General features: G+C 43.3%; 1 protein-coding gene across 4 annotated transcripts in view; it reads left to right on the forward strand.

Annotated features, from left to right (window-relative positions):
* The window catches only part of XRCC3 (X-ray repair cross complementing 3), a 178,041-nt gene that overhangs the window by 14,711 nt on the left and 137,706 nt on the right, over positions 1-25,624 (forward strand). For all 4 annotated transcript variants that reach the window (XM_085626282.1, XM_085626280.1, XM_085626283.1 and 1 more), the window contains one exon: positions 10,365-10,491. The gene's annotated coding sequence lies outside the window, so the exon portion shown is untranslated. The remainder of the gene's footprint in view (positions 1-10,364; positions 10,492-25,624) is intronic.

Below are 25,624 nucleotides of genomic sequence, written 5' to 3' on the forward strand. Positions count from 1 at the left end.
CACCTATGGAAGTGAAGCCATGAGAGAGAGGGACGCGGAAACATTGAACGGCACCATCGCAAGAGCACTGAGAATAATATACGGCTGCCTGGATATACATCTCCGGCGCAAATGAGACTTGAATTCGGGATACAAAGACAAGAGCTGTCCCGAAAAGGAGCCTTTGTTAAAACCTGGTTTAAGATCAAAAAAGGGCAGCCAGAAACGTTAAACTCTTACTTGTGGAGAGAAGTAGAAACTTCAGAAACCTGCCCAGCTAGACACTTTTTGGACACTGTATTGGACCAGTTGGGGTTACGGCAACTCTGGGCAACGTCGGGGACCATGGCAAGCTTAAAAAAAATTGTAAATAACCTTGTCAAAAAAGAAGCTATCTTACAAAACAAAGCGGCCTTGATAGAACGCTCGCATGGCTGGCTCAATATACAATCTTACAGTAAAGCGACTCCTCAAGCTTACCTCCTCTCTAACTTCCCCAGAACCACCAAAGAGAAGTTTTTAAAATTCAGGTTAGGTTTATTACCATCTGCATACCATCTGCCTCAGTGGCTGCGCCCTCCGAAGCCCGCAATGTGCCGTCTCTGCTGGGAAGGAGAGGAGGACATAGTCCATATCATAACCATTTGCCGTGAGCTGATGCGGGAGCGCCGGTTACTACTCAGACCTATCCTTAACAAAAACCAAATACGGTCGTGCAGACAAACGGTGCTTGCAAGCTTCTCTGGTGAACACACTCAACTAAGCTGCTGCCTGGTAAAATTTTTAACTGCAGCTGATCTTCGTCTAAAACAGATACCGCCGGATGATCAAAGAAGTTGAGTGGAACTGAATTGGAGACTTCTTGTTAACCCTTTGCGTAACAACCGTAATAGCTTTTTAAGCATATAATTTTAAGCATTTTTGCACATGTAAGCCTCAAGGAAAAGCATCAATAGGCTAACCACAGAATATTTTTGCACAAATTAATGGATGTTGATGCGGCACTATGCACTTTAAACTTGTACCTATTTGCCTGCCCTCACTTTGTAGCCAAGACTCTGACAAGGGGGGTAATCTTTATCTCATGAACTGCTGCTAATCTCTGCAAACAAAAATGAAGAAACAGGACTATGGGACACTAAGGCCGGGGGAGTGGATCTTTTTTGCAATTTTAATGTGCGTTTTTAACTGTGGCTAATAGTCTTTTAAATCTATGTTTTATTGTTCATACGAGATGTTTAATTTTTTTGTAATGGTTTTAATTAACTGCACAATAAATACATTACTTACTTCACTGGGACCAGAGAAGCAGACGCAGCACTGCTTATTGGACCATGAATAAGAAATTACAACTGGGAACAGAGACGCACCTGCAGCAGTGTCTAGTGGACTTGGAATGAGGAATTACGGACGGGACCAGAGAAGCAGCTAGCAGCTCTGTCTAGAGGACTATGAATGAGGAATTACAACTGGAAACGGAGACGCACCTGCAGCACTGCCTAGAGGACTAAGAATTTTGAATTACCCCTGGTACAAGAAGCATCTAGCAGCTTTGCCTAGAGTACCAAGAATGATGAATTACCACTGTGACCAAAGAAGCATCTAGCAGCTTTGCCTAGAGTACAAAGAATGATAATTTACCACTGTGACCACAGACACCGCTCCAGCCCTGCCTAGAAGACTTAGAATGAGTAATTACCGACGGGACCATAGAAGCAGCACTGTCTAGAGGACTTAGAATGAGGAATTACCGAAGGTACCAGAGAAGCAGCTGCAGCACTGCCAAATGGACTAAGATTGAGGAATGACCACTGGGACCAGAGAAGCAGCTGCAGCACTTCTTATTGGACCATGAATAAGAAATTACAACTGGGAACAGAGACGCACCTGCAGCAATGTCTAGAGGACTTGGAATGAGGAATTATGGACGGGACCAGAGAAGCAGCTAGCAGCACTGTCTAGAGGACCAAGAATGATAATGTACTACTGTGACCAGAGACACCGCTTCAGCTCTGCCTAGAGGACTTAGAATGAGGAATTACCAACAGGACCAGAGAAGCAGCTGCAGCACTGCCTAAAGGACTAAGGTTGAGGATTTACCACTGGGACCAGAGAAGCAACTGCAGCATTGTCTAGAGGACTTAGAATGATATAACCACTGGGAACAGAGATGCACCTGCAGCACTGCCTAGAGGACTAAGAATTGGGGATTACCCCTGGTACCAGAGAAGCAGCTAGCAGCTCTGTCTAGAGGACTTAGAATGATATATAACCACTGGGAACAGAGACGCACCTGCAGCACTGCCTAGAGGACTAAGAATTGGGAAATACCCCTGGTACCAGAGAAGCAGCTAGCAGCTGTGTCTAGAGTACCAAGAATGATAATTTACCACTGTGACCAGAGACACAGCTTCAGCACTGCCTATAGGTCTTAGAATGAGGAATTACCGACAGGACAAGAGTAGCAGCACTGTCTAGAGGACTTAGAATGAGGAATTGCCACTGGAACCAGAGACGCACTTGCAGCACTGCCTAGCGGACTAAGAATTGGGAATTACCCATGGGACCAGAGAAGCAGCTAGCAGCACTGCCAAAAGGACTTAGAATGAGTACTTACCACTGGGACAGAGAAGCAACTAGCAGCACTGCCTAGAGAACGTAGAACGAGTAATTACCTCTGGGACCAGAGAAGCAGCTAGCAGCACTGCGTAGAGGACTAAGGATAAGAAATTACCACTGTGACTAGAGACACAGCTGCAGCACTGCCCCGACGACTTACAATGAGGAATTACCACTGGGACCAGAACACCAGCTTGCAGCACTGTCTAGAGGACTATGAATGAGGACTTACAACTGGGAACAAAGATGCAGCTACAGCCCTGCCTGAGTACTTAGAATGAAGACTTACCAGTGAGACCAGAGAAGCAGCTAGGAGCACTGCTTTGAGGACTTAGAAAGAGGAATCACAGATGGGACCAGAGAAGCAGCCAACAGAACTGTCTGGAGGACTTAGAGTCCCGATCCATATAGGGGACTATTCCCTACCCCAATTAGTGCAAATAATTGTGTTTTTAGGACATTATTATACAGAAGGAATATAGAATGGAGCTCATTCTAAGTCCTGTCCAAAATTCGTCAAGCCTTCGCATCAATAATGGTGAACAAATAGAAAGCAAAAAATACAAATTCACTCCGCTAATTAAACGAAGTAAAATCTTGTGCCTGGAATAAGGGTATTGCATCCACGTTAAACCCAGAAATAAACTAACATTATGAGAATAAAATCGAGTCTGCAACGAAAGTAAACGTGACACAAACAGTGGCTACGTTTACAAAATGTGAAGAGTTAACAAATAATGTTTGTCATCGGCTAATAGGCTTTGAATTAGCGTGTGAAAGTTGTTTTAAATAAAATAGGAAAAAAAGGATTTTATCTACAAAAAGTGCACACTATACTATGTTAGTCAAAACAGTGGAATTAGCGTACAATACATCGCGCATAGGGTTTTGTAACTATAGAGACCAAAAAGGAACATTCTTTACAAAATGCTGCAGCCTGCACAAAAATAAAATAGTGCGCCAACACAAAGGTAAAAAGCCTTTAAAGAAAGGATACACGTAATAGGCCAATACTCCAGGGGAGACCTAAAAATGTGGGACAAATAAAGGCCATAAACCAAACTGCTGGTCCGACACAAGAATGGCATCTACATCTCGGATTGCGGTTTCGCCATGGATCACTTCCGGTGTCCATGTGTACGGATGATATTTTACTATTTATCAGAGACCCCACCGCTAACTTGGCCCCCATTATTTGCAAAATTATACGATTTGGGAGCCTTTCGGGCCTCTCCGTTTAATTGGACCAAATCAGAGCTTTTCCCACTCACTGACACCATGACACGATTCGAGCTCGAGTATCCTCTTTCCTGGTGCAATGACTCTACTAAATACCTAGGTATTATACTACATAAACAGAAGGAGATGGTGATCTGCATGAACTATGGCCCAGCGTGAACAAGGTACCCCGCAAATTGAGCTCTGGATCAAATAACTTTTATCAATGGCAGGGCACATTGCCATTATTAAAGTGGTAGTCCTTCCCCTGTTTTTACATTTTTTTTAATGAACATACCAATCCAACTAATAGTTTTTTTGCCACTTTAAAAAGCCTCTTGACTTGGCTCATCTGGGTGAGCCGCAGACCCAGAATCAGATGGTATCTCCTAACACTCCCGAACGAACAAGAGGGATTTGGTGAGTGTTAACTACAGCTGTATTTTCTGGTGGCGCAATGTCACTTCATGCTACTGGTTCCACGTGGATGCCCCGATTACTTACCGGTAATCTTCATTACTCCGAGTATGGTCTTCCTCGCCACATGACTAACAAAGTGAGCTTCAGCTCCACACCAGAACCCTCCAAAGCAAAAAAGTCAGCCTCCCATGCCTCCCATCCCTTCCCAATATGGCCGACCCATTACACCCATGTCCCCTATAAGAGGCGGGCCGGCCCAACCCATCAGCCTGAAACTACCAAGCACAAACATGAAGCCGATAGCCAGACAGGGAGGGAGAGATAGGAACTCATGTGGTGAGGAAGACTATACTCGGAGTAATGAAGATTACCGGTAAGTAATCGGGGCATTACCTCCTTGTTAGTTTTCCTCGCCACATGACTAACAAATTGAGCACATACCAAAGCCAAGCGGCTTCATGGAAACTCACAGGAAACCAACAGACCAGAAAGGGACGCCCACGAAAGAGGGCAAACCCAACAGATCCGAAGAGTGGAAGGACCCTCCAAGAGAGGCAACCACGAGCAAGAAGAACCAGCCCGGGACAGAAAGACACCGGGAAGGCCGAAAACCAGGACCCCAGAGACCCGAAGTGCAGCCAGAAAAACCACCCCAAGCAAAGCCGGAGTAGGACAGAGAAGGTACGGAATCAGACCGCACGGACCAAAGGCAACAGCAAACAGGGCCCAGAACAGAAAGCAGCAAGCTGGCCCAGACACACCAAGACTGCCCAACGGACAGCCAAAAGTGAGAGGAGATCAAAAACCCAAAGAGGAACTGAAAGAGACGCAGCCCGACAAACACAGCAACACCACAAGGATGCGCACCACCCGCAAGAGAACCGAAACCACTAGAGGAACGGGGCAGCGGAAGCAGACGCCACCAAACAGACCGGGAAAAGGGGTGCAAAGGAAACCAGCATGCCCACCGAACAACAAAAAGAGCAAGGGTCACCACAACCACACCCGCAGGAAGAGAAACAGGTGGGACACAGACCCCAGTTATACAAAGGACCCCCCGGAAGGGATCGCGACACCAAGGAGAGAACCCAGGCAGGCACAAGGCCAAATGGACCCAGGAAAGCGCCGGAAGCGACACCGAAGAGACTCGGCCACCAAGGGAACCCAACCAGCCAACAGCGAAAAGCCCGGCAGGAAGGGAAACGCAGCGAGGCTGCCCGAGACCAGCCGGAACAGGGACCAAGCCACCCGACCCAGGAATGTCGCAGAAGAAGGAAGCGAGCCCCCGAAGCGAGCACACAGCCAGCCAGCCAACAACCAGGCCCTGCCCAGCCCAACAAAGAAGGACCGACAGAACAGGAGCGCACAGGGAGAAAAAGCCACAGGCAGCAACCCACCAAGAGCGAGGAGGACAGAAGAGCAGGCCGAAACGAGCCCGAGCCACACCAAGACTCCCAGGGAGTTATAGATTTCATTTTGTAGTTGGTTGATCCCTTGTTCAAAATTGCAGTGAGATCAAATACCACAATAAGGAGCAGATTTAGCAGTTTGTGGATTATTCAGATACTTGAGGAAGATGTGAGTGTTTATAGTGGTCACCGTCAAGAGTTCCATACTTGTTTTTAGGGTCTGGAAGGTGGTTTGTTTTCCTTGATCCAAACTTTGGGTCACTTGCCAAATATCATCTTGTTTCACAAGACACCCAGTAGAAATGATGTGCTAGTAGGAATATCCTCAGACGCATGAAAGCTCTAGAAAATCAGTTTACTGACTTAGTTTGGTGTTTTCTGTAATGTCTTTGCTGTTTGTATTCGTTCTAAACTGCATTTTTATCTGACAGTTGGTTCAGTGAACAGTGCTTTCATTAGTCGGATGGTGGTGTTGATACTTGTTCAGCTAACAGCCAAGAGAGAGATTCTACCTTTTTTGGCAGGAGATATTTCCTTGTATGATTTCAGAACCATTGCTCTACATGCATCCTACTGCTATGGTCCGGTTGGGTGGGTGGGGAAAGGCCCCCCTGAGTGTGAACATTGGAACAACAACCCCCTCCCCCCCCCCCCCCCCCCCCCCCCATTTTATGCCGATGATGGAGCCATTGGCAATATATCTGTGATTGGAGGAAGTTGAGTGGGAATCCCAGAGGTGGGCAAGACTCATGCAGTCTCGCGTTATGCTGATGATATCCTGCTTTACCTTAAAGATAATGGATAACATTCTAGCATCACCCACACCCTCATTGAGTTTGGAGCATCATTCGGCTTCCTAACTAGTTCATAGAAGTCTTGTTTGTCCCATTGTCACCAGAGAAACATCGCTCAGCTTAACCCTTGGCGGGTTCCCTATACTTGGGATGGGACTTCATTTTGCTACCTGGACATCTATATTTATCACTCTGAAGGTGACCTTTTAAATTGCAACCTGTCCAGGGCAGTGAGCGCCCTCGGAGCTTAGGTGGCCTTTTGGAGGGGTCCCACTTTCTAACATTGGACGCTTAGCCCTGTCCAAGGTGGTGATGGTATTATCCCTGTTTTCCTTACCTGGAAATTCTGTCTGGATTTGGACGCGCTTCTGGGAGATCTTCTCTTCTGGGCCTGTGGTCGTTGAATGGTCACCCTGATCAATCTGTACCTTCCCATTGAGTGGCAGTAGTTTGAGTTCCACAATTTAGAGCACTATATTTAGCTGTGCTGCGCAGCTCCAGTGACTGTCTCATTGGCTAGCGTGCTTTTCACTAGAAGAAACCTCTGTGGCTGGTCCTTCCCTGAGTATAGCGGAGGTTGGAGAAAAAAAAGATGGCTCTTCCAAAACTCAATCCCAGACACGATTACCTTACCTGGTTCACACAGTGCAGCTCTGTTTTATCCGTAGCTTTTCCATTACTCAATATATGACTCCTAACACCCTGCCAGATACCAACGGATAACTCTATGCCACCATAGACATCCCTTAGTAACTACATAGGGGACATGATCACACTGTTTTCAGACATGGGTTAATATGAGTCAGCAATGTGGCTCCCTGATATTGTGCTTCCACCAAGATGGAATCCATTTTGAAGAGGAGGTCACCCCCAGCGCTTTCCTGCTTCTCTCTCTCTCCTCCTGACAGTGACTCTGTCAATACATCTGATACACCGCGGTTGCCCCTAATGTGCCCCGTGTCCATATGCTCCATGGAGGGGGTGGGGTTTGGGAGTTATAGTTGCTCCTCCTATGAAGCGTGATTGAGATTGTGGCTACCCAGCACCTGGCCTAGTTTCCCTTTTTTTAAATTTGCCTTTTAACCTGTATGAAATTGTTTGTGAAAGCAGACATTGTCTCACTGGGTTATGGCACGAACATAGGATGAATCAAGCCCCTTCTCTATTCCGCGTCAGCTCATTAATATATTCTATTACCTATACAGTGCGAAATGTTTTAATTTGTTCCTCCGTGGAAGTTGTTTTTTTCATTCATGACAAAATGCCAGTAAAGATGATTTAAGAAAATGATTCAAAATTATGGCTGTGTATGGGAAATGTGGTAATGCATCAATCTCGTCTGTTTGCTGTTTGGAGGCCTGCTCCGTTCCCCTAAAAAGTAGAGTTTCCCACTTGGCTTAGGAGTGATGGTGACCATTGTCGTAGCTAGCATAAAACAAAATGAACAAGTGCTAAGTGACAAACTAATGCCCCTGTTGAAGAACCAGTGTTGATTTTCCTGTTTTGAGGAAATCGAAGAGCTACTTTTCAATCAGAACTGAGACAAGGAGCAGCCAACCCCGTGATGGAGTGTTTGGATGAGCAGGAGATATCACCAATATTGACATCTCATTACCAGAAAGATGAGGGAGACTAACTGACATCATACCACAGACAGAAACTGAACTGGCATTATTCTATCTTGATAACTGTAGGGCCTGGCCATCTCAATGTTTGCTGATAATCCACACTAAAGGAAAGCTTGAGCAATTAAAGTTCTCTGAGGTCCCATTTGTTTTGAGGAGAAAAGGGGTGGCAAGAAAAAAGGGAAGCCTGGTGGAAGGATTTTCTTTGGGCCACACTCATCTGACAAAGAGTCTTGCTACCCAGCAGTAACCACTTGGGCTAAATGGTGGAATGATCAAAGTGAAATGGACAGTGACTGTCTTTCTAGGAGATCTGCATAAAAAATTGGACAGTATACATTGAACAGTGTTGACATTTGAAGGTATGATGGGATTCTTGAACAGCAGAAGCTAAATTGAAGGAAGTCCACAAAACAATTCAGTCAGTGCATGCGATAATGGCTGAACGAGATAGCAGCTCCGACAACCGGATGCACTTCTGAACATTGCTTCTACCGCTCACTCTAAAAAATGAGTCCGGGGGTGCATCCCTTATGACTATTCTCTTCCTGCGTACTCTCAGACACCAGAATAAGTTATGATTTTTTTTTATGATCAATGGTGTGCAGTTTCCTTCTAATGTTTAGCATGGACGCCTGTGCCCACATAACACATGCATGGGATGGAGGTTGTTGTAATGACAAATAGCAATTTCCCAGGATTTATGGTTGCTTGACTTATGTACAGGGGTTTCCCCCCTTTTTGATTGAATAGCAGGTTCACGCCTGAAATGCATGTACTCTGTCAATCGGTAAATGTAAGCGACTGATTAAAAGTTGCGGACATTACCGAATGCCCCTACTGTATAACCATTCTGCACCCCTGTAATGTAACCATACTCAATAATTGGAAACAAATGTCTCATGTATAACCACAAAAGCTAATAAAAAAGATCAGACAAAAGGATTTTTTTTATGATCAAGCGCAGTCCTTTTCCTTCATCAATACAGTTTACCTCTGAACTGACTAAATTATATTTCGTATACAAAACAAGTGAGAGCGAAAAGGGAATTGTCATCAAAATGGAGGGAAATACTCCTAGTCCCCTTGAGATACTTTAAACACACAAAAGAAGGAGTACATCCGGGAGACGGATCAAAGTCTCCAAAATGTTGGGAAAGGTGCACAAGGCAAGAGAAATGTTCTTTTCTTTAGCAGACCCCTCACTCACCAACCTGGTTGGTGACATGCTTCATCATCGGGGTTCCTCGGGGAGCATATACAGGTCGCTTAGGGTAGGCATACAGGCCGGTGACTGGCTCCACCAAATCATGTTTCTGAGCAAGCACCACGACCCCGACTCCCATGAGGCATGCAATTACGCGTCTTTTAATTCTTCCTGTCTTCAAACTGGATGACAGGACACCTGACCGTGAGTAGATGGTTAGGTCACAGTGATCAAGGGTAGGGTACACCTTAGCGTGTGTATACCGCCCGGGTCACGTCATTTGGTCCTGACGAAAACCTAACAATACCATCACACAGGTTGAAACATGTAGACCGTTTTTTGCACTTATTAGCACTATTTTCCACCTCTAGATACCATTGGTCAATCTAACCAAACAAGGTAGCCACCCAACGTTTTTAAGATTGGCCAGTCGCTCCAGAATAAATCTTCCTAGTGAGTTATATCTGGCCTATTTTTAATCCACTATTCACTCACTTGCACCAAAACACTACCTGCTCCACTGTAATCAGGTGTCGAAGCACTCGGCTATCCGGGTGGGACCCCGATGATGAAGCATGTCACCAACCAGGTTGGTGAGTGAGGGGTCTTCTAAAGAAAATACATTTTTTCTTGCCTTGTGCACCTTTCCCAACTTTTTGGAGACTTTGCTCCGTCTCCCGGATGTACTCCTTCTTTTGTTTGTTTAAATTATATTTCGCACATCCAACAAATACTTTTAAGAACAATGCATTTACAATTATTAAATTGTTTGAACCCTTGAAGGTCCAAACGTTTCTTTGAGGTGTGCGAGTGGACTCGGGAATGGTGCCTAGCATGTGCAGGAGATCCCATCCACAGATATGTCCTGTTGCAGTTCTTAACACAAGTGTTCAACTGAAACGCCTTCTTTCACAAATCTTTAATCCCTGTCCATCTTAAGTCGCATTTATCTGTCCCACTTTCAAGTGAACAGGTATTAAGGTAGGCTAGCTGGTCAGACTTGCCAATAGTTATGCTATGCATTGCATGTTGTTTGTCATGGTGGTGATATAACTGTGCTTTTTCATGATGAATGTTGTTCCTTCTCTCACAGTGTTTGTGCGTGTGTACAGTCATATGAAAAGTCACATGATGTATAGATTAAGCAGCGGAAATCTATAGATCGGAATGAATCGCTTAAGAACGGCAAGGAAGACATCAGTATGCACTTAATCACGTTGGTGAGTGCCATTTATAAAATATTTAAAATTCAGTAACAGCAAAGCAAGTGCATTTTTGAAACTCTTAAATTGAAGATTCTCAAAAAATTTGAAATAATCCTATATCTTTCCATTACTACTTTTTGAGATTGTTATACAACATCCAGTAACATTGTTGGAAAATATATGGAGAATTAGGTTATTGTTTTTACTGTAAAAATAAATAGTAAAGCAATCTAGTAGACACACGGGTGTGAATTAGTGGAACCACTGAAGGTAAAATTACAGTGTAATTTGAACTATGTATGGGCATAGATAGAAACAATCACTTATAATTAATTATATGTATCCTAGATCTACGTCTATAGTGTGGACTACCAACAAGTGTTCTCTAAATATGCTAGAAGTATAGATATTTTTCTGTTTATGTCAAGAATACACCCCAGGGATACGTTCCTGCAATATGGAGAGGAAAAAGTATTCTGTAATATGTTTGCAAATAAAATTATTAGAAGTAACTTGAACATCTTCATGTAACACTACACTAAAAATAAAGAAACAAGTGTTTTTTGTTTTTGGTGGACCATTGCGTTGACTGTATTTAATCAGGACTCCAATGGACAAACTAATCACTCACCTGCTTTTGACCACTAGACTTTCTATTTGTCAGTTCTGGAAACAACAATTAGCCCAATCTTTACTAGTTTAGTGGGCAAATACCGTACATAAGTTGGCAAAAACACGGTTGCCGTTTAAAAAGCTTTAGAACAGTCACAGATGGGGGAGTCCCAGTTGGAATGCCAGATACAATGTGCCACTTCACGTTTGCGGGATGTCTTCTAATTTGAAAGTACATTGGAACAGGATGCTACCTGGATATATATTATTGAGCAACTTGTAAGCAGATGTACAGTCAAAGATGCAAAGTGTATAAAACAAGAGTGTAAAATAACTCGTGAGAGGACTTGTTTATTTAAAAAAAACAAAATTAGTGTCAGTAGATCAAAGCAGGAGTATATTCAATTATTCACTCATGGGCAAAGATCTACCCTATTTAGGGCCTAACTATCAGTCAGACAGGATTATTCCTCTGGGGGAAGATACTGCTAGCCCTGATCGCAAGTGCCCTAGTGTCACTCTATCCGTTTGACCAGGTACGGTGACATGAAACTCTTAGCTGTGACTGCCCTTCTCTTTTCCACCCTTGCCATGCACTCTCGCACAACCCTCTGAGGCCACCCTGCTCCCATTTACCACCTGCTAAAGGTAAGCAGTAAATGGGAGAAGAGTTTTCTCCCGAATGGGAAATGCACACGTGGAAAAGACACATAGTTCTCCGTCCACATGTTATTACCCATTCGAAAGACAAAAGACATGTAATTGCATGAAGCAGGGGGTGCAATTACTGGCTGGATTCGATGATGCTAGACCCAACAATTTCAAAATCCCTGCATCGTGCCACTTGTAATCTCACCTAGAAGAGTCAGGTACCGAGGCCACACTATTTTTTTTTTTTATAACTTTTTTTATTGTTCTAAGTATACAACAGCCATAAACAGTGAAAAGACACATCGTACAATGCATCCCTCTTACCAGGTCTGCCTCTCCCCCACCCCAGTACCGACTGATTAATCAAGTCAGTCCGTGTCTAGTACCGGTAACAGTTCACGGAGTATACAGTTTGTATCCGTCGTCTCCTGCTCTAGATGGTTAAGCATGCATGCGCAGCCCATCTATAACAGAGACTTTCCGTGCCCTCTGCCCATATCCTTCCATGATGGCCCGTTTTGCACTTCTGCTGACCCTAGCTTTCACTACCTGTGCCCCAGCCTCCCCATATTTTGAGGTCTCGGCTGGACAGTGCATGCGCCATCTCGAAGAGACATGTTGTGTTTAATCTGTGGGCTTCAGCCTACCCACAGGCTTCCCATTTGCTTGCTCCATCGTCTGTCTCCTATTCTTTGTCATTTGTCCCTGGCATGCATGGTCATGCCTCTTTTTGTGTTTAACCCCCCCCCCCCCGGAACAAAGACCAGGTACTTGTAAACATCCACTGCTCTCATTTTTACGAGCATTTTAGGACCTACTTTTTCCTTTCTTTTTCAGCACTCTACATAGTGCTTGTGCTTTTACCAGCTCGTCCACAGATCGCACCCTCTCCCTCCGCCTCCACGTCACTGCTTTTCCCTTCGCTGCTTCTTTCCATTTCCCCCACCTCCTCCCTCCCATCTCTGCTTGCTCCCTCGCACCTCCCAGTGCTTGCCCCGTCCATAAATCACTCCCTCCCCCAACTTCGTCACTGCTTTAAACCCCCATTGTAGGCTGTTTTGTTCTAGTGAGTGATGGTGTTCTACCTTTTAACGTCCTGTTAGTGTATAACTGATGTGCTGGTTGGAACATGTGGGCACGGCTGCTATTACTTGGCACACGTGCAGTCTGTGTTTATTTTCCACGCATGTGAGTGCTAGGTGTGGGTGTATGTTTACACCATATGTGGTAATTCGGCATTGGTGTTTATAGCTGGAAAATCAGACTTCAAGTGAATCAATTATGCGTTATCACAGGGCATGTCAGAGCTTCTAAAGTGTCTTCTACTGTAATTGCATAGCCACATTTCTCCTGTGTGAAATGATTGAACTGTTTGTATTCACCTTATTGCTTCTCATTGCATAGGGTGGGACTCCATTTCGTCAAATTTTTCCCGTCTGGACACTCTCACTCTTTCCTTATTCACAGGTGAAGTGGTGAAGTGTTTCTATGCGCGATTGTTGCTTAACTTGAATTCTCTTCAAAGGAGCAAAGCTAAGTCTTGATGTCATCAAGAACTGCCTGCCTCTATGTGTTCATGGCAAAAGTAGTCCTTTAAATGTTGTTGCCGATGCTATTTTTTTTCTCATGTTCACCACTGTAAACCAGCCTAACACTGTGATTCTTTCTGTTTGTTTTGTGTGCAGTTTTTGTAGCGCCAACATCACTCAAAGATATTAGAGTTCTTTACATTAGCACCAGTTCCTTTACACAAGGACACATTAACTTTTGTAGGCACGGGGAGATTACGTGATTTGCCCAGAATCGAGGATATTAAGCCAAAGCTGAAACTCGAGCCCGGTTTCTCAGCTTGATAGTCTGCAGCTGTGACCCTTCTGCCACATCCTCTCGCAAGCGGACGTCACATCCTCTCCCTGGCCTCGGCCTCAGTTCCACATTTTGTGAATACTGATAAACCACTTAATCTCCCCGTTTGTAAACTCAACATGCAGTGTCAAAGCTGGTAGGTTTCGCCTGTGTGAAATCTATTGTTTTTAGGTCTCGACTAGACAGCACATGTGCTTCTCGGCTAGACAGTGCATGCGCTGTCTCGAAGAGATGTGTTTTGTTCTATCTGTGGGCTTACAGGCTGTCCATCTCCTGCTATTAGTAAACTTGAGCGTTGCTCTCATTTTCTTTGATGCCATTCATCATGGCATGTGGGCGTCATGTCATCTTCTTGTGTTTGGCCCTTCCTTAGCGCATGGACCAAGTTCGTCTCCTTACACTGCTCCCGGTTTGTGCTGCTATTCTTTCTTTGTTTTCAAGCACTCCATAGGAGTACTTGTATTTTCAGGCTGTCTCCCTTGTACACAGACACACATGCCACTAAAATGCATGCAAGTGTACATAAATTAGTGCATTTCTTAAAAAGTTGTTAAAACACAAACTGCACTTGGTTATTTATTAATTTATTTGCACGAACCAATGGCATTAGGAGCACTCATTCTATCCTCCGTCTTGCCATAGCACGAACACGAGCCAATGGTATTGGAGCACTTTAAGTGCTCACCAGTTACATTCCACAATGATAGTCATTTTTCTTGCTGATCCTGCTTCAATTAATGTCTTTTTTACCCCTTCATTGTTGTTTCCTCCTGCCCTCTCCCATCTTTGCTTGCTCATCTCCCCATCCCCAAGCTTCTCTGCTTGACCCATTCTCCTACTACCTCTTTCGTTGCTGCTGCTTTTATTTTTTATTTCAACTGTACAATCCAATGGTATTGGAGTACTTGTTCCGTCCTCATTCTTGCCATAGTCTCCCATGTACACATACCACTAAAATGCATGCATGTGTACATAAACATGCATTTCTTAAAAAGTTGCTAAAAAATGAACTGAAGTTCTTTATTTAATTTATTTTGCACAATTCTATGGTATTGGAGCACTTGCTCCGTCCTCCGTCTTGCCATAGCGCGAACACAAGCCTATGCTATTGGAGCGCTTTAAATGCTCACCAGTTACATTCCAGATTGACACATTCATTTTTGTCGCTGATCCTGCTTCAATTAAGGTATTTTTTCCCACTTCGTTGTTGCTTCCACCCACCCTTTCCTGACGTTGCTTGCCCATCTACTGATTCCCTGCTTGACCAGTCCCCCCCACTACCTCCCTCGCGCTGCTGCTTTTATTTATTTTTGCACGATCTGATGGTCTTGGAACGCTTGTTCCAATTTTGCCTCAGTGGTAACACCAGTCGATGGTATTGGAGTGCTTTAAATGCTGATCGAGTTACATTACACAGTGACTCGTTCGTTGTTCTTATGGAGGGGGAAGCGTGAGTGATTTGCCCAGCCAACCCCAATATTCGAACCTGGTTCTCCAGTTTCCCTGTCGGCAGCTTTTGCCCTTACGCCATATTTTAACTTTACTTCAAAGCTACTCAACTGTTTCTCACTGTCATTTCCACGTTTGTTCAACAAGACCTGTCAACACTGAACAAGCATTGGCAAAGCCAAACGATCTCTGCAATGCCCAAGCTATTGGCCTTGTCAATGTGAATGTCTTTTAGCCATGTTGTCTAGCAGCACATCTGCTGTTCAGCATGGCTGAACTTCACTGACAAAAGCGATATGATGCGGCCAGCGCAGGCCATTTCGTATAACTTTTTTGTGTCAGGAGGGGCAGGACAGTAAACTCAACATGGGGTGGAGGGGGCAAAAAGACTTTGTGCCAGCTCAACATTCTGTGATTCTAGGCTTTCAGCCATGCTGAACAGCAGATGTGCTGCTAGACAACATGGCTAAAAGACATTCACATTCACAAGGCCAATAGCTCGGGCATTGCTGAGACCTATTGGCTTTGCCGATGCTTGTTTTAATTTTCTGTGGACAACCCCTACCCTTATACACCCACCACCAGCATGCACCTATCCATACCTGTCTCCCAATCCTGAAGCCAAGGGATAACATTTCTCCCCCATTTCTGGGCAATATCCCTTTTGCCACCATGTAAAAGTCAACATTCATCAGGATCTTCTTATGCTGTGCTGCCTCACAAGGGTCCCATATCCCTAGCAACGCAAGTTTGGCTTGCATCTCCATGTGTTCGCCAGTCGCTTCCTCCATCTTTTTGTGGCTGCCTCCCAGAAGGATCACACCTTCGGGCAATGCCAAAGAGTGTGTATGAGCGAGGTTCCATCCCCACATTTTCAAAGGCACTGCACATCCCCCACGATCCCCATTTTATGTAGCAGTGTTCTTGTACAGTACGTTATATGTAGAATCTTCAGTTGGATCAGTCGATAACTCTCTTTGATTGACACTTCCGTAGTGAAACCAACTCGAGTTTGCCAATCTTCCTCATCCATTTCACCCAGATTCTCGTTCCCAGCAGTCTTTCAGCCTCACCAACTCCCCCTGTGTATTTCTCATTAAATGTCCCATATGTTAACGATATAGCCCTCATTCGGACATGCCCAACTAGTAATCTCATTTCCAGTGGGGATTCCTCTTGGGTCTCTTCATCCCTGAGTATGCTCAACTTTAGCGCATGCCACAGCGGTCTATATTTAAGCCATTGCGTTGTGGACATCTGATATTCTCTCCGCAAGTGCTCAAATGGGACAATCCCATTTGGATTCCACAATCCTCTAACGTAGAAAGGCCGATGTCATCCCACCTGTAAAAAACCCTGCAGCGCTCCCATAGACTCCCGTCTGGTCCCTTCTCATAATGGTGTCTTAGGGTTTAACCTATCATTCCATTTCATTTCTCTGTTTAATCTATGCAATGTAGTTATTACTGTCAATGTGGCCGGCCTCGCCGTGTGTCCAGTCTCCCCTCATATAGTGCATGCAGGTAGCTCCTTTTGCCCATTCCCCATCTATGCATCCGGTAAGCTGGGTCATCCAAGGCCGCTTATGCACATTCGTTAACTATGCTGACCTAGGATGCTTCATAGTACTTCCTGACATTTGGCAGCGCTAGTCGATCGTCATATTTCGTGGCCACACTATTAATCACCAACGGCATTAACAAATTTTATGGCTATTAAGAAAATACTAAAGAAGTATAAAGAAGTGCTGTATCATTTGACTGAATGCCTTAGATCGATAATGTTTGTTTATTTCTCTCTAGAAATGTAATAGTTCTGACTTCTAAAGGGTTATGGAAAGCATTATATAAATAATATGGAGAATTTCTAGTTGGGTAACAGTGAACAGCTAGACCAGGTGTCTCCAACCAGTCGATCGCGAGCGACTAGTAGCTCCCAGACACCTTTAGAGTAGCTCACAGCCTTGAGTTCATTTAAATAAGCTCATGGTCACATTTTCATTTTAAGGTTAAAAGAAGGCTGTGTTTATTTAACATTATTAGCAGCAAGCTGCAGATAGCAGGGCCTGATAACGAGCACTGAGCAGTCAGATTTATGACCTGGACTAGGGCACAGAGGTAAACAACTGAAGCACTGAGGAATTTAACTGTTAAATAAAATTGCTTGTCAACTCAATATTGGAGCTGTGAACAAAAAGATGTGTCTGAATGCTTTTAAATTAGAGAAAATTAGGATGAAAAGCTGCCTTAATGATTAAGTTAACTCTTTAAGTTCCTCCCATTTCAAAGAGTTGCATTTACAAACAGCAGGCCTCTTACTTCCCGCGGCCAGTAGACACTGTGCGATACATATAGCCAAAAAAATACTTCAATTTTTGTTTAAATTAGAGAAATTTTAATGCAATAAAATGTTTCATATTATGGACATTTTTGCAGAACATTTCTCTGCAATTTAAATTTCTCCTGTCTAAAAAAAAAATGATTGTATGTTTGTGTTATACATGTAATGGTGCCACATTTGGCGAAAGGTATGTCCTGTGCTGCAAGTGCATATAACACAGACTCTCAGCTACCCATACAAATAAATCCTATTCATACGCACAAATGCTCATACATTCCCAAAAACCATGCTCTCATTGACACAAATGGCAGCCCTGTCATAGGGCCCTTTGTCAAAGTATTTTGTGCAAGCCACAGTATCTGGCTCTATGGAAATAAGGTTTAAAGTTAATGAAGCTGCTTGTGGGGGTGTCTGGTAACAATGCATGCATTGTTTAGCCTTCAGTAGCTCACAATGATTTTCACTTATCAGAAGTAGTGCTCACTACAGAAAAGTTTGGAGACCTCTGAGCTAGGCTGTTTTTCGTTAAGGGATTCTGAGTGACATCAAATCGACAGTGAGAGGACAGCTCCAATAGCCTCTGATGTCACTGAAAAGCATGAGGTAAAAAGCATTCTAATTATTCAGTTTTTACCCATCTTAAATCTTATGTTATTTATGTTCCTCTACCTGCATCTCCCCCAATCACCTGCCTCTGCTTTGATTATTTACAATGGGGTAGATGAGTAATGAGGTTATTTATAACATGCCCCCCAACCACAAAAAGAAAACATCTGGTCTCCTACCTACCACCACCTCTGCCTTCCCTCCTCCCCCCTCCCCACCTGAAGCTGTGTTCTCTCCTCTCCTTTAAGTAGAGAGCCAGCATTGCACTGATCAGGCTCTCAAAGAGACCTGTCAGAGCAGCCTGGAATTTCTTTATGAAGTAGCAACAGTAGAAAACCTATTTTGTTTCGCATTTTGGGGTCTCAGCCCCATGTTAACACCACCACTAATCTGAGGCAACTTAAATAGCTGTCAGCTCTCAGTATATACATAATGGACTATGTCTTATAACACCTCTGTTAATCAAGACTGTAAGAAATTGCAGTATTAGTTGAGGGCAGCGTGAACCCACCTCAAATAATGATCATAGTCCTTGTCAGGGTGAATCACAAAAGTCACTAAATAAACCTATGCTCAACCCCCTGGTATCTATGGCACAAAGCAACCAGGCTTATCTCTGAGGTAATGTGTAAAGTATTTATGCAGCACTCAAAAAGTAATAAAGTGAAAACCTAACACAAAAAAATCCCAAATCAATTTAGGAAAATAGTAAGTATTTAAAAAAAATAAAATGACAGCAAACAACAAAAATCCAGTAAGTAGAACCGAAGCTATGAACTTTTAGAATTTGAATAAAAATAGTGACAAAATGCACATAGCGTCAACCATGGGTATCTGGTCACACTAGACCAAGCCAAAATTTAAGGCCGACAGCGATGGAGCGTGAGTCAGGTACACGATCAGTTTCATCCTGGTGGAAAGTTTATCTTCTGACTTAGAAATTATATAGTGAAAAAGTGGTCAATGACTAGTTGTCGGCAGAGCATACTCCAAGCTGGATCAGAAGCAAGGCACGATGACGACAAATTACTCGAGTGGGGTCCTAGTGAGGTCCTCAACGAAAGCGGGAAAGCTCAGAGTGGGTGTAGTACTTGACATCGATCGGATGCTGTTCAGCGTCGGTCCCAATAAAGCCCTCTACAATCAGACTTGGAAACTTTTCTGGAAATGGAATCTCCTTCAGCGGGGCAAACCAGCAAGTTGAGGGCGACCGGTAATTCAACATTGACTGCTTTGGTTTCAGCTGCAATTCTGGTCTGTCTTTTCTCCAGGCAGAAAGTTCACAAAAAGTTTGTAAGTCTCACATCTTGCAGTTTGGGGACAGGAGGAGTGCAATCTAACACCGGCCAAGGGTCCAAGCCCTGGGAGGAACCACTTGGGGGTTAGGACTCACACCAACAGAGGCCAGCAGCAGGGTGCAGGACAGGTACAATTGGAACAGGTCAGCTGTGTAATTGCAGAGAGAGAGAGAGAGAGGTCTCTGAAAGCTTGTTGTTTCCCTGTATCTCAAACAGGAAGTCAGCCAACTGACCCTGGTGTCACTGTCCGGGACCTGGGGTCAAGGAAAGTAGTCCAGTCCTCTCTCAGACAGCAGGACAGGCTTCTTCTAATTCTTTACTAGCCCTGGGCTGTTCTGAGAAGAGTTCTGGGGGGGGGGGGATCCACTTTTATGCCTAGTTCCAGCATGTGGGTGCAGGGCAATCCTTGGTCCGCCCTTTAAATCGGAGCAATTACTCCCCTCTCACTGGATTTGAAGGCAGACTCACTGTTGAAACAAAATGGAGACAGGCATGGGTGTGAGTTTCATCTGCCGGTGACAATGTAAGCATCCTTTGAAGCTCAGGATTGGGTAGGTCACAGCCCCTAGGCCATGCTGTCCAGCAAGGAAAGTCCATCCCCACACCCTGAGCCCTTCGTCCACGGTCTGAGATCACTACACAACTCACCACAGGGGAGCTATCAGGACTTAGGTGACAGCTGGACACTGACAGAAATGTCTTTTGGTTTAAGGCAGGAAAATTGCAACTTTCTATAAGTGTAATTTCTAAAATAAAACTATACACTCCGATTTGACCATTATGTTGGATTTTAAATTACTTTCAAAATGAGTCATTGAAACCTTTATCTAGCCATTCCCAAACTGAGTTTAAACCTTATTAAAAGTAATAGTGTAAACCCGTCTATGGAAGAGACAGCCTTGCCACAGTGAAAAACAACTTTGAAGGTTTTTCACTGCCAAGACATGTAAAATATTAAATATTCACAATATTACTTATTCATGTAGGAGTTCTAATATACTTGATGTTAACTTACAACTCTGGTAAAACGTATGTGTGTCTCGTTAGATTATTCTGTCATTTCTTTCATGGTATTTACATTGAATAAATAAAAAACAATAGCTACAGTCATGAAAAGCATTTAAAGATATACTTTGCTTATTTTTCATTGAAATGTCAAATTTCCTGCACATTCTTAAAACAACCCCAAATTTTAAAACAAACGAAAAATGTCTGATTTAAAGGACACTGCATCTTAACCACATCATTTGCATATCCTAAATGGTGGTCCAAATTCAGCACATCTAAATAGTTTATCCCTCTCAAAGCATTTTCTTTTCGTATTGGGACTGTTGTCTTTCCTCATGTCCTCAAACAGCACTCATGATGCCTCCCCTTTCATCTATGTAAAAATTGTCCAGCAGGCCAAACTTGCAAGTTTCATGAAGCTTGCAAATTCAAGACATCGGATACAAATAAACAGATCTTCATTGACGACTCACCACTCTAAACATTCAAATTTCATTTGCAGAACTCACGTTTCATGCAGACAAATTAAATAAAGGGAGTAGCCTACAAAGCCTACCCAATTTATTTTTGTAGCACTGATTTTTCTGAATCTACTGAATAGCTTACCCCATACCTCAAAAAACATGTTTTTGAGTAAAGATCACCTTTTATTTGAAATTTGGTTTATATGTTTTTGCTGCAAAGAATACAACAATTCTTTTGGGTGAAACACTACTTTTTTATCCCATCCCTTGATTTCAGCTCCCCACCCACCATGTGAATCTACACAGACTTGACATGCCAAAACGTAGTAGGTTGAACCAAGCAGTGAAATATTTGCTGAAAAATCAGTGAAATGGCACCAACGTTATTACCAATCTAAAAATGCCTTTTTGATTAAATGTGCATCTGGACCAACCCCTGTGTCTGTGAAATACATAAATATATATGCTAATTTATATTAAATGGAACAGTGCTAGGCATGTGTCATTAAGGTTTGTTTGTTTTGCTGTCCTCAAAGATGGGTTCTGGTGTTGCCAGTTGTATTGCAATATATAGTTTTTATTCTCTATTCTTATAGCAATGTTTTCACTATGTATGGCTCATATGGACCTTGCTCGATTGTTCAGAATCTCAGGATCATTAACACCTGCTTTTGTGTCAACGTAGGTCACTCTACTACCGGATCCTAGGAGACCACGCAAATTACTGTCTATTTGATCTTGTTCTCATTGTGCCAGCCGTAAGGCCAGGTGCATATTCTGGAAATGGTACAGTCTACATTGTTTGTATTACACTTAGTTGCTGAAGTGTGATAGTGGCAAGGTTATCCCATTGTGTGGAAATTATTTCGTATAGTTGTGGTTGATAAATTGGCACACTGAGTAGTTTCATAGCGTGTGTGTCCAGAGCACGAAGGCCCCAGGTAGAAAGTAACTAGTGTGTCTACCTTTTTTTGGTTCAGGGTGCCATAAGAGGCTTTGCTTTATATGCTTGCATTGTTTCAGGGCAAGCATTGTTTTTTCTTATTTTCTTTGAAAAATTCCAAATGTGCAAATTTTGCTTCACCATTCTTTAGTACGAGTTGTTGCTGAACTAAAGTTGGTGACACAGACCGAGGGAACATATTTATATTTCTTTTTCATTTGTGTTAGTAGTTCTGCCTGATGGAAGCAAACCATGTCTTCTTCCTGGCTTTTTAAAATCAATCTTTTGAGAGGAACTCGATTGATTAATTGTGTGATTAATGCTTCAGAGTGAGCAAAAGAGTTCTATTTTCATTACATTTGTGGCAAATGTTTCACAGCAGTGTGTTCTGTGGGGTACATTACTTGAGTGCCTGCTATATAGAGAAATCCTACTGATCACTCACATCCGCAACTCCTTCTACAAATTTAGTCCAGAAATGGCTGATACGCATTTTGTTTCCTAATTCAATATCCATATGACTGTACACTCGTGAAATTCAGATCACACCTGCACAGAACATACCAGAGTGTAATATAGTCCTCATTGACAGTTTAAAAAAATGTTTTTGGTAATGCCCTGCACGTAGACTAATAAATGTTGTTCACATTACATAATGATTTTGTGTGCATTTGTAGCTGTGAACTATGTTCAATACATAATGGTTGGTATTGCAGACGTGTATACTTGCATTCTATTGTGAGTGGAGAAACACAGTTCATTTGAAGTTATGGTTACGATATTGAGTTAAAAAAAAAACTCAGGACATTAAATTGACTGTTATGGTTAACCATAACTCACACCCTCCCAAGACTCAATACGAACTAGAGTAAATCATAATTATTCCTGATGGGTACAGTAAGCCAGTAGTTAATACCGAACCTCCGAATAAGGGATTAACATGGAGGCTGGGGGCACTGAAATATCCAGGAAAAAGATAAGAAATAGAGTTCAACATGTCCTAGATCTGAACATTAGTAGAGTGATAATGAGCCTTGAGCAATCAGCATAGTTGTGAGCCAAGCTACCCTACTATTAATAAGACGCCCACATGTTATGCTGGCAGTTTGTGGCCAACTATAAGACAAAGAATGAAGCTGGCCACCCTGAAAAGATCCTGTGAGGAGATTGGATTGATGCTTCCTAATTTAGAATTATAGTATTATGCGACACATCTACAATATGTAAGAGATTGGCTAGGTAGTAAACCCACTATAAAGAAGTCCATGCTGGAAATAACTGAAATAACCAATTTCTGATGGGATGTGTTGGCACCTGTTCGCCCTACCTGGTCCACCTGACATCCTATATGTGTGAAAGATGTAGGAGACGAGCAAGAGGCGTTGTAGCATATCACGATGAAGCACTGCTGTAAGATATACCAAAACCTTTTAACACTCAGACAAGAAGTGGTAGTAGTTCCAAGATGGGACAGCTGTTTGAAAACAATACTTTCATTAAATATGATGAAGCGTGGACACGGTTCAATTTACAGGCTGGACAGTTTTTTTTAATTTATGCAAGACTTCTACAGGCAGCATACAAATAACATTATCGATATGGACAGAATTCCCTGGGAAACCAAGATAGTGATGTTTACTTGATACTTTAGTATGCATAGAAGGTCTCACGGAACAACATCAACATACAAAGCCTTTAGGGAGGACTATTGGTCATCCTCATTGGCTGTTAAAGCCAATTGGGACCTAGATTGTGAGGTGAAACTGTCTGGGCCAGAATGGCATTCAGCCTTTCAGGTTGTTTAAAAAAAAAAAGAATATAGAGCAACATCAGATTTGAATTGATCCAAGTTAAAATTCTACATAGAACCCGTTTGACACCTGTTGCGATGCATATATCAGGAAAGAACAGACTCTTGTCATAGATGTAGGTAACACGCTCACTACATGCTGATGGTTTAGCCCTGCTCTGCAATAGAGATTTTCTGGAAGCACGTCGTAGCCAAAATGTCCATTATAAATATGAAACCTTGTTTGCTCGGTCTGCACACACGCATCTGGAAAGGCAACACATAGACAGGAGTTTGCAGCCCTCTGTATGTTGTTGGACTTGAGAAGGGTTGCCATACACTGGTTACAGGGACTCTCATTGACGAAATGGCAGAATGATCTACAGAAATGGGCAAAGGTGGAGGCACTGCATATGGTAAAGACACACATTGATTCAATGCCTGTAGATAAAGTTGAACAGTGGAGGAGATTGTTTAGGAAAAATGCTAATCTGTCCAGATGAGATGCCTCCTTCGCACATGTGAAAACAAAGAGCATTTTCAAGATATGTACACATCGGTTACTAAAGATGCACGGGCAACTGTTTGCCATAGCTCCTGGCAAGTGCTAGTGGAGATGGAGAACTGGTGATGCTGTAATGCTAATGCAGGTGAAAAAAGGGCTGCTCAAGTGGCTTTGCTTTTTAGGAAAGATTTCTCACGATTTGTGATCATCTGGTGACATATCTTTTAAACGAAAACTGCACACAGCTGAAGTCTGTTACAGTAGGTGCAGGGGTTAAAGTCATGGGGCTCGGGCATGACTGAAGGTCATGTCCGTTGCTTAATGGGCACAACCGCAAGCCACAGTAGGGGTATAAGGGTTGGATGCAGAGCAGAGCTTAGAGACAAGCGCTGCATCTAGTGCTTACTGTATATCAGAATACATTGCACAGTTGTTCGAGATTGATGGAGATCTGTTGCAGGGCCAAAGGTTATGTATGGAGAGTTTGGGGGACAGGGGACTGGGTGCAGCATGTGGCCGAAGATACTAAGCTGGATGGTAGGTGTGGCTCATAGCTGTGCCTTGTACCCAGCCCATTCACAAAAACAAGGGCTGGGCGCAAAACAAGGTTCACAGACCAGCTATGCATGCAGTGACTTCTGTAGACCTGTCTGCCGCTTTCAGTGCTATATCTCAGGGCTTATTACTGGAGAGACTGTCTTCTGAGGTTGGATTGAATAGACTGCATAGCTCCGGCTTGCCTCTTTTCTAGATAATAGAATAACATAGGCCAGGTATGGTGATCCTTTTGTTGCTTCACTTAAGATTTTGTAATTATTTAAGCCTGGCTGTCAGCTGCCCTGATATTCTTCCAACAATTGCTGTGAGAGTAAGACTGACATGCTGATGGAATTCCTAAAACAAAACAGCAATCATGGCTTTTTCGTTTGTAAAATAAAATTCCTGGATTTCAGAACCATCTCTGAGGGATTTATTTATTTTTAAAAAAATCACCAATTCTGTCAAACCATAGCAGATCGACAATTGCTGCTCGCAAATGGCTATTTTAACTTGATGGTGATCATCTTGAGGTAGTAGCTGCTCAGGATTTGCTGAAGATAGCTTGCAAGCCAATTAAAAAAATACTGACCCCCCCCCCCTGCCTAGTGCTAAAAAGGGCACTGGTCTGAAGCGGACTAGTCCAGGGCATAGTAAAAGGCCTAGGACCTTGTCTTGTGAACTAAAGCCCCCTGCTCACAACTGAATACCGCCCACAGGAGGTTTATAGGTGGGAGGAGTAGGTGCAGAGCAGTGCCTACTGTGTACATCTGAAGGCAGTGTACAGAGAGTTCTTGGGCATGGTGATAAGCTGTGGTGTATGGTCAGAGGACACACCCTCCACCCAGTGCCTTTTTTGCATGATCAAAAGGTGTGTATAGTGGTTTTGAGGCCACAAGACCAGGGTGCAAGGCAGGGTTGAGGGCCACACTCTATAACCAGTGAGTCTTTTGCACAGCCAAAACTTGTGTGCAATGGGTTCAGAGTAGTGGTGGACCATCTCATTATCATACACGTTTTAGCACTTTACGTGCAGTACCATTACTACCATGGCTATCTGCTCCTCGCTCCATTGCTCAC

Source organism: Triturus cristatus, chromosome 9 (genome assembly GCF_964204655.1).
Source record: "Triturus cristatus chromosome 9, aTriCri1.1, whole genome shotgun sequence".
NCBI lineage: Eukaryota > Metazoa > Chordata > Amphibia > Caudata > Salamandridae > Triturus > Triturus cristatus.